Here is a 10929-nt window from a genome sequence, read left to right on the forward strand (position 1 = left end):
CATTCATCCCCATGCTTAATGCGAATAAGATTATACACCCCCCTGAGGTCAATCTTGGTAAACCAGTAAAGCACCTTCAACTCTAGAAAATAGGTCAGAAATCAGGGGTAACGGACACTGATATTTAACAGTAATTTTGTTAAGGGAGCGATAGTCAATACAGGGCCTTAATGAACAATCCTTTTTGGCCACAAAAAAAAAAACCAGCACCCAAGGGTGAAGAGAATGGTCTAATATGACCCTTCTCCAATGACTCCTTAATATAAGAACGCATAGCCTCATGTTCGGGCACAGACAAATTAAAAAGTCGACCCTTGGGAAATTTACACCCCGTACTCAGCTCAATTGCACAGTCATAACTCCTATGAGTAGGCAAAGACGCAGACTTACTCTCACTAAACACATCATAAAAATCAGCCAAATAGTCAGGAACCTCATGCGTCTGGGGAGAGGTGGAGAAAACAGGAGTGTCACTAAGAGCACACCGACAACCCCAACTCACCACAGACACAGATTTCCAATCCAAAACTGGATTATGGATTAGCAACCAGGGGAACCCCAGCATGATGGTATCATGTAAATTATGCAACACGAAAAATCTGCAATTTTCTTGATGGTCTGGGGCGACCCGTATTACCACCTGGGTCCAAAACTGAGGTTTATTCTTCTCCAAGGGAGTAGCATCAATACCCCTCAAAGGAATAGGCGTCCACAGGGGTGTCATAGGGAAACCACAACGTTTAGCAAAATCCAAATCCATTAGGTTCAAGGCCGCTCCTGAACCCACAAAGGCTTTAGCAGAAAATGTGGACAGGGAGCAGATCAGAGTATTTGCCAGAAGAAACTTAGGTTGTACACCACCTACAGCAAATGTGTGTGCAAAACGTTTCTCTCGTTTAGGGCAGACAGAAATAATATGAGAGGCATCTCCACAGAAAAAACACAGCTTATTACGCCTTCTAAACTCCTGACGTTGCACCCTAGACAAAACTCTATCACATTGCATAGGTTCAGACATTTGTTCAACAGGTGGCAACATTTCCCGTGTAATTTTACGTTCATGTAAACGCCGATCAACCTGAATGGCTAATGACATAGAATCGTCAAGACCAGAGGGAACAGGAAATCCCACCATAGTATCTTTTACGGTTTCTGACAAACCCTTCCGAAAGAGAGCTGCCAAGGCACCATCATTCCAAGTGGTGAGGACTGCCCACTTTCGGAATTTTTGACAGTACAGTTCTGCAGAATCTTGACCCTGGCTCAATGCCAACAGGGTCTTTTCAGCTTGATCAATCTCATTAGGTTCATCATACAACAACCCCAAGGCCTGAAAAAATGCGTCCACATTAGTTAGAATAGGATCATCTGGTACTAAAGAAAACGCCCAATCCTGGGGATCGCCGCGCAGCAAGGAGATGACAATTTTAACCTGCTGCGCAGAGCTCCCCGATGAGTTAGGCTTCAAGGCAAGAAATAATTTACAATTATTCTTAAAATTCAAAAATTTAGACCGATCCCCAAAAAACACATCAGGAGTGGGGATTTTTGGTTCAGCAGCGTGTGAATGAGCAAGATAGGCGGAAATTCCTCGCACTTCAGCAGCAAGCTGCTTCACACGATCAGACAATTGCTTAAACTCCATCAGAAAAAAAAATCCTCCTACGGCCTCAGAAAAAAAGAGGAAAAAATATACACAAAAAAAACCCACTTTTTTTTCTTCCCTTTTAACAATTCCTTCCTGCTTTTGAGTACCCTAGAATCTGCGGTATGGCTGGTGATTCTGTTATGATTGAGTCACCGAGGAGGAAAAAACAAAACACAAGCTCAGCCCAGAAAATCAGAGGTTGGAAACTAGCGGATTGCAGACGCCTAATCCTATCACACAACTAGCAGTAGCCGTGGAGTGTTCCTACGGTGATCCTAGACACCTCGTCACAGCCGGAGATCTAAATAAGCCTAAAGAGAGAAAAGGCAAAAACTGACTGCCCCAGAGCAGACCCCAAAGCGATAGGCAGCCCCCAACATATAATGATGGTGAAATGAGATGAAAACACTAACACAGATAGAAAGATAGGCTGAGCAAACGATGGGGCCCAAACTAACCAAAAAGGACAGGACAGAAAAGCTGCTGTCTGCAATCCGAGAAAACCCTGCTAAAAATATTACCAACACAACTGATAAGCAAAAAGGACCCTGAAGTCACTAGACTTCAAACCCTATATCAGCACTCAGAATATTCTGAAAGCAGAGCAAAAGAGAACACTGATCAAGGAATAAGAATCCAGCACACCCCCGGCCGGGGATGGCTGAACTCAAAAAACAAGGTAAACAAAACCAAAACTAATAAGTTCCATAGCAGAGCAAAAACTTACCTTTGGGAAGCAGGAATCAGACTGGTCTCCAAGAATCCAGCAGAGAAATCACCAGCCACTCAGAAGGGCGTTGGCTGCCTTATATCCAGTCTGAAGTTCCTGTTACCCAGTCACAATCCACCTGATCAGGTGTTTGGTTTCTTTCATCCAAATCAGCCTCACTACCTTCCTTCAACAGAAGAGGGAGGTCTTCGGACACAAAAGGTGAATGAACAGATGAGCTCACGACAGGACTGTTTGATTGGACAAGCATCAAGACGAGGTGTCCTGAGCAAGAAAGTAGTCAAATTTTTGTCGACTGATGAGCCTGTTACACCAACTTTTTACCTCTTGCCAAAGGTGCATAAGTCTTTGGACAATCCTCCAGGTAGGCCCATTGTCTCGGGTATAGGGGGGTTATTGGAAAAACCTTGTATATACCAAGAATTCTATTTACAACCATTGGCCATGGCACTTCAATCTTTTATACGTGACTCAACGCATTTGATTCAACTCCTGGGTGACCTTTGTATTCCACCACATACACTTTTGGTCACCTTGGACGACAAGTCCCTCTATACAAGTATCGGCCATGATTTAGGCCTAGAAGCTGTTTCCTATTTCCTAGAGCAGAAATCTATAGGGGATAGGGACCATGACCTGTTTCTTCTGAACTTATTGCACTTTGTCCTGGATAAAAATTTCTTTGTCTTTGATAGAAATTTCTATAGACAAACCACAGGGACCGCCATGGGAGCACGTTGTGCTCCCGCTTATGCTAATCTGTTTTTGGGGTGGTGGGAGGAGCTGGTAGTGTATCGACACAAGGATTTCCGTCTACACTGTTGTCAATGGTTACGATACATCGATGATGTTTTGTTCTGGACAGGCTCCGAAGAGAGTTGCAAAAACTTCATCATGGAACTGAACACTAATCTTCTTAATATCAAGTTGACTTCCAACATCTCATCCACCTCTGTGGAATTTTTGGACCTTAGACTTACCGTTGAGGGTTCATATATCTCCACAAGTTTGTTTCATAAACCAACGGCTACCAATAGCCTGATACACTACACCAGCTTCCATCCTAGACATCTCAGAAATGGTATCCCTACAGGTCAATCAATTTTTGCGATTGAGACGTAATTGCAGCAGCATGTTGGACTTCGACTGAGGCCAGAAAATTGACCGACCGTTTCAAAAATCGTGGTTACCCTAAGAAGGTTATCTCCACTGCATATCAAAGAGCGGTTAGGAACACACGTCCGGAACTACTTCAAAGAAAGACAGGTGAGTCGGCTAGGCTCCTGGGCATCGTCACTACTTTTAACAACCAATGGCAAGACATCCGTAAAATTCTGAACCGCAGCTGGGGCATTTTTATTGGGCGAACCAAAATTGGCCCCATACATCTCATCCTCCCCTAATTTGATAGCGAGGCGTGACAGGAATCTGAAGGACTGGCTTTGTCATAGCCATTATGTCCTGTTGTGAGTTCATTTTCCCCTTCACTACTGAGGCCCGAGGAACTCCCTCTTCTGGTGAAGAAAGGTAGTGAGCCTGATTGTCAAACACCTGGGGCTGATGATGATGACTGGCTGAGTGGAGTTAATGACTGGATATAAGGCTGCCGACGCCCTTCTGGCCTGCGGGTGATTTCTCTGTGGACTTCTAGGAAACCAGTCTGATTCCTGCTCATCTAAAGCTAAGATTTCTGCTTTGCCTTTTTGCATTGGTGTTTTGTTTTTCCTTGCTTTTCTGGATTCTGCCATTCCCTGCTGGGGTGAGCTGAATCTCCTTTTGCCTGTTGCTCTGTCTTCAGAATATTCCTGAGTGCTGACATAGCCTTTTTTGAAGCCTAGCGTCTTCTGGGTCTTTTTTACTGTCAGTTTGTTGGCGCTTATTTTCATAGGGTTTTTCACGGATTGCAGACAGCAGCCTTCCTGTCCTTTCCTATCTAAGCTAGCTTGGGCCCCATCTTTGCTCAGTCTTTCTGCCTGTGTTTTGTTCTTCTTGCTTCACCGTCATTATATGTGGGGGGCTGCCTTTTGCTTTGGGGTCTGCTCTGGGGCAGTTTAGATTTCCCTTTCTGTCTTTAGGCTATGTAGTCCTCCGGCTGTGATCGAGGGGCCTAGGGCATCGTAGGAGCCCCCCACGGCTACTGCTAGTTGTGTTGATAGGTTCAGGGGTCTGCAATCCGATAGCTGCCAACTTCTCTGGTTTTCTGGACTTAGCTAGCATTTCTATTTTTGCCTCCTACGGTGACTCAATCATAGAATCATAGAATCGTAGAGTTGGAAGGGACCTCCTGGGCCATCTGGTCCAACCCCCTGCTCAAAGCAGGATTCGCTAAATCATCCCAGTCAGATGTCTGTCCAGCCTCTGTTTGAAGACTTCCATTGAAGGAGAACTCACCACTTCTCGTGCCAGCCTGTTCCACTCATTGATCACTCTAACTGTCAAAAAGTTTTTTCTAATATCTAATCTGTGTCTCTTCCCATTCAGTTTCATCCCATTGCTTCTAGTCTTTCCTTGTGCAAATGAGAATAAAGTTGATCCTTCTACAATGTGACAGCCCTTTAGATATTTGTAGACAGCTATTAAGTCTCCTCTCAGTCTTCTCTTTTGCAAACTAAACATTCCCAAATCCTGCAACCTTTCCTCATAAGACAGGGTTTGCAGACCGGTCACCATTCTGGTCGCTCTTTTCTGAACTTGCTCCAGTTTGTTGATGTCTTTTTTAAAATGTGGTGCCCAAAACTGGACACAATATTCCAGATGAGGTCTGACCAAAGAGGAGTAGAGGGAAATAATGACTTCACGTGATAACAATGTCCGTTCAAAAGTGAGATTGAACAGAGGGATCAGGACCTATGGCACTTACCCCTGCGGGAATTGCAACATTTGTCAACTGATGGTTGCCCAGGATGGCTTCACACTCTGTCTTTCCTTTTCAGATCAAACCCGCTAGGACCTTCTTTAATTGTAAGACACGGAATTTGGTCTATGCCTTAATCTGCAATTGTCCGCGAGTATATGTGGGACAGACGACACAAGAACTTCGTCGCAGAGTACAACAACATATCTCCAATGTTTCCACAGCAAAGAAGGACCTGGAAAAAGGCAAGAGTATTTAGTCGGTAGCATCACATTTTTTAGATGCCCATCAGGGACGAATCACGTGACTGAATGTGATGGGCCTTGAGTCGGTAGTGGTAAACATCAGAGGGGGGATCTCACTAAAACACTTCTCAGATGTGAATCGAAATGGATCAACAATCTTAAGAGTCTTACCCCCCATGGCCTTAATGAAGAGCTTCTCTTCACCGGATTTTATAAACAACTTTAAACTTTCCTGTGTGTGGTCCGTTCTTAGTCCTGCTTTGGCTACACCTATTGACGGTCCATATGTGTCTATGTACTGTCTTACCCCCTTTTCTTTCCCCTCTTTTTTCTTCTAGATGTGGCCTTAGGATACATCTCTGGAACATTATCCTTGAAAATCTATATCAGGCTTTGGCACATAAGATACGAGCTTTTCTGCTGGTTGCTATATCCTTAGCATGAAGAGATTTCTCTCGCTATTTGGCCTTCCTCAGTATAGGATATCCGGCTTATTTCTTTACAATATATTTTGTATGATTTTTTCAATATTTTTCCCAAAAGCTGTATGTTTTTTTGAGTATAGCCACTTTTTGTTTTTGTATAAAATCTTTGGTACTTCGGTATACCCATTTGCTACAGTTGTGGCCAAAAGTATTGACACCCCTGCAATTCTGTCAGATAATACTCAGTTTCTTCCTGAAAATGATTGCAATCACAAATTCTTTGGTATTATTATCTTCATTTAATTTGTATACAGATATACACCAGCGCTACGAATAGAAAAGGAGGGCTGCTGGTGCCTAGACAGAAGCTGTGCTTGTTCTGCCAAAAAAGGGTTAAATAAGTAAATAGAGAAAGGCACCGCGCTCACAGGATGATTCAAAGATGATAACGTGAAAGTGAAAGTCCTGGCAGGACTTTCACTTTCACGTTATCATCTTTGAATCGTCCTGTGAGCGCGGTGCCTTTCTCTATTTATTCATTTAATTTGTCTTAAATGAAAAAACACAAAAGAGAATGAAGCAAAAAGCAAAACATTGATCATTTCACACAAAACTCCAAAAATGGGCCAGACAAAAGAATTGGCACCCTCAGCCTAATACTTGGTTGCACAACCTTTAGCCAAAATAACTGCGACCAACCGCTTCCGGTAACCATCAATGAGTTTCTTACTATGCTCTGCTGGAATTTTAGACCATTCTTCTTTGGCAAACTGCTCCAGGTCCCTGATATTTAAAGGGCGCCTTCTCCAAACTGCCATTTTTAGATCTCTTCACAGGTGTTCTATGGGATTCAGGTCTGGACTCATTGCTGGCCACCTTAGAAGTCTCCAGTGCTTTCTCTCAAACCATTTTCTAGTGCTTTTTGAAGTGTGTTTTGGGTCATTGTCCTGCTGGAAGACCCATGACCTCTGAGGGAGACCCAGCTTTCTCACACTGGACCCTACATTATGCTGCAAAATGTGTTGGTAGTCTTCAGACTTCATAATGCCATGCACATGGTCAAGCAGTCCAGTGCCAGAGGCAGCAAAGCAACCTCAAAACATCAGGGAACCTCCGCCATGTTTGACTGTAGGGACCATGTTTTTTTCTTTGAATGCCTCTTTTTTTCTACTGTAAACTCTATGTTGATGCCTTTGCCCAAAAAGCTCTACTTTTGTCTCATCTGACCAGAGAACATTCTTCCAAAATGTTTTAGGCTTTTTCAAGTAAGTTTTGGCAAACTCCAGCCTGGCTTTTTTATGTCTCGGGGTAAGAAGTGGGGTCTTCCTGGGTCTCCTACCATAGGGTCCCTTTTCATTCAGACACCGACGGATAGTACGGGTTGACACTGTTGTACCCTCGGACTGCAGGGCAGCTTGAATTTGTTTGGATGTTATTCGAGGTTCTTTATACAACATCCGCACAATCTTGCGTTGAAATCTCTTGTCAATTTTTCTTTTCCGTCTACATCTAGGGAGGTTAGCCACAGTGCCATGGGCTTTACACTTCTTGATGACACTGTGCACGGTAGACACAGGAACATTCAGGTCTTTGGAGATGGACTTGTAGCCTTGAGATTGCTCATGCTTCCTCACAATTTGGTTTCTCAAGTCCTCAGACAGTTCTTTGGTCTTCTTTCTTTTCTCCATGCTCAATGTGGTACACACAAGGACACAGGACAGAGGTTGAGTCAACTTTAATCCATGTCTACTGGCTGCAAGTGTGATTTAGTTATTGCCAACACCTGTTAGGTGCCACAGGTAAGTTACAGGTGCAGTTAATTACACAAATTAGAGAAGCATCACATGATTTTTCGAACAGTGCCAATACTTTTGTCCACCCTCTTTTTTATGTTTGGTGTGGAATTATATCCAATTTGGCTTTAGGACAATTCTTTTTGTGTTTTTTCATTTAAGACAAATTAAATGAAGATAATAATAACAAAGAATTTGTGTTTGCAATCATTTTCAGGAAGAAACTGAGTATTATCTGACAAAATTGCAGGGGTGTCAATACTTTTGGCCACAACTGTATGTACAGTGGGGCAAAAAAGCATTTAGTCAGTCAGCAATAGTGCAAGTTCCACCACTTAAAAAGATGAGAGGCGTCTGTAATTTACATCATAGGTAGACCTCAACTATGGGAGACAAACTGAGAAAAAAAAATCCAGAAAATCACATTGTCTGTTTTTTTTTTCATTTTATTTGCATATTATGGTGGAAAATAAGTATTTGGTCAGAAACAGGCAATCAAGATTTCTGGCTCTCACAGACCTGTAACTTCTTCTTTAAGAGTCTCCTCTTTCCTCCACTCATTACCTGTAGTAATGGCACCTGTTTAAACTTGTTATCAGTATAAAAAGACACCTGTGCACACCCTCAAACAGTCTGACTCCAAACTCCACTATGGTGAAGACCAAAGAGCTGTCAAAGGACACCAGAAACAAAATTGTAGCCCTGCACCAGGCTGGGAAGACTGAATCTGCAATAGCCAACCAGCTTGGAGTGAAGAAATCAACTGTGGGAGCAATAATTAGAAAATGGAAGACATACAAGAACACTGATAATCTCCCTCGATCTGGTGCTCCACGCAAAATCCCACCCCGTGGGGTCAGAATGATCACAAGAACGGTGAGCAAAAATCCCAGAACCACGCGGGGGGACCTAGTGAATGAACTGCAGAGCTGGGACCAATGTAACAAGGCCTACCATAAGTAACACACTACGCCACCATGGACTCAGATCCTGCAGTGCCAGACGTGTCCCACTGCTTAAGCCTGTACATGTCCGGGCCCGTCTGAAGTTTGCTAGAGAGCATTTGGATGATCCAGAGGAGTTTTGGGAGAATGTCCGATGGTCTGATGAAACCAAACTGGAACTGTTGGTAGAAACACAACTTGTCGTGTTTGGAGGAAAAAGAATACTGAGTTGCATCCATCAAACACCATACCTACTGTAAAGCATGGTAGTGGAAACATAATGCTTTGGGGCGGTTTCTCTGCAAAGGGGCCATGACGACTGATCCGGGTACATGAAAGAATGAATGGGGCCATGTATCGTGAGATTTTGAGTGCAAACCTCCTTCCATCAGCAAGGGCATTGAATATGAAACGTGGCTGGGTCTTTCAACATGACAATGATCCAAAGCACACCGCCAGGGCAACGAAGGAGTGGCTTCGTAAGAAGCATTTCAAGGTCCTGGAGTGGCCTAGCCAGTCTCCAGATCTCAACCCTATAGAAAACCTTTGGAGGGAGTTGAAAGTCCGTGTTGCCAAGTGAAAAGCCAAAAACATCACTGCTCTAGAGGAGATCTGCATGGAGGAATGGGCCAACATACCAACAACAGTGTGTGGCAACCTTGTGAAGACTTACAGAAAACGTTTGACCTCTGTCATTGCCAACAAAGGATATATCACAAAGTATTGAGATGAAATTTTGTTTCTGACCAAATACTTATTTTCCACCATAATATGCAAATAAAATGAAAAAAAAACAGACAATGTGATTTTCTGGATTTTTTTTTCTCAGTTTGTCTCCCATAGTTGAGGTCTACCTATGATCTAAATTACAGACGCCTCTCATCTTTTTAAGTGGTGGAACTTGCACTATTGCTGACTGACTAAATACTTTTTTGCCCCACTGTATTATTGACTTTCTGTACATTTTGTGCTGATAAACCAACTTGTGGCCATTGTGATTTCTTGTGTACCTCTGTACTCTCATACCTAATACAGATGAACTAGCTTCTATCTGTTCAAAAGTATTAAGTTACGTACCGGCAACGGTATTTTTCGGAAGCCCATGACAGCACCACGAGAGAGGGGATCCGCCCTATAGGAACAGGAAACCTACAGATACAAAAAGGGCGGCACCTCTCCCACGCATCAGTTGGATAACAGAGCTTGAGAGGCTACCATGGTTAGTACACAACATATAATATATACAACCTATCTACCCTATTTACCCTATTTATTTATTTTATACCATCTCCCACATAAGGTGATTTTATGAACAATCTTCTAAAGTAGTGCACCCCTATATGTGAACAAGGGAGGGAACTAAGGGTGCTGTCATGGGCTTCCGAAAAATACCGTTACCGGTACGTAACTTAATACTTTATTCGGACTCCCATGACAGCACCACGAGAGAATTACAGAGATGTAAACTAACTTAGGGAGGGACTACAGCCTGCAGCACCCTTAGCCCGAAGGTGAGGTCTGAGGAGGCACCCATGTCCAACCGATAGTGGTTAAAAAAGGTGGAAGGAGATGACCAGGTGGCCGCCTTACATATTTGATCAATTGATACTCCAGATCTTTCCGCCCAGGATGATGCCATGGCCCGAGTGGAATGCGCCCTCAGATTCTGTGGAGCTGGGCCGCCACCTGCTGTGTAGGCAAGAGAGATAGCCTCCCTAATCCACCTTGCTAATGTGCGTTTTGATACTCTGTATCCTTTCCTGGGACCTTGGAAGGATAGGAATAATGCGTTCTCCTTCTTCCAAGGATCCGTGGCCGCTAAATATGTCAGTAAGCATCTCCTAATATCTAACGCCTGAAGTTTCTGCTCGTTAGGGTTGGTTGGATTAGGGAGGAAGGAAGGCAGAACTATCTCCTGTGTCCTGTGGAATTGTGTTGCTACCTTGGGAAGGTATGCTGGATCTGGCCTTAGGATTACTCTATCCTGTAAGAACTCTGTGTAAGGGGGCAATCTGGAAAGTGCCTTTATGTCGCTCACCCTACGTGCGGATGTTATTGCTACCAGAAATGCTGTCTTAAGAGATATAACCTTTAGTGAGGCGGAATCTAAAGGTTCAAACGGACTTTCCGTCATGGCTGTAAGAACTAAGTTTAAGTCCCACGGCACGCATCTGTCTTTGTGTATAGGTCTCGATCTGGCCGCTGCTCTGATGAACCTTGCTACCCAATAATTTTTTGCAATATCACCTGCAAACAGGGCCCCTAAGGCTGAAACTTGCACTTTTAGCGT

This window comes from Dendrobates tinctorius, unplaced genomic scaffold (genome assembly GCF_039654945.1).
Source record: "Dendrobates tinctorius isolate UK_male_01 unplaced genomic scaffold, ASM3965494v1 ptg000171l, whole genome shotgun sequence".
Classification (NCBI taxonomy): Eukaryota; Metazoa; Chordata; class Amphibia; order Anura; family Dendrobatidae; genus Dendrobates; species Dendrobates tinctorius.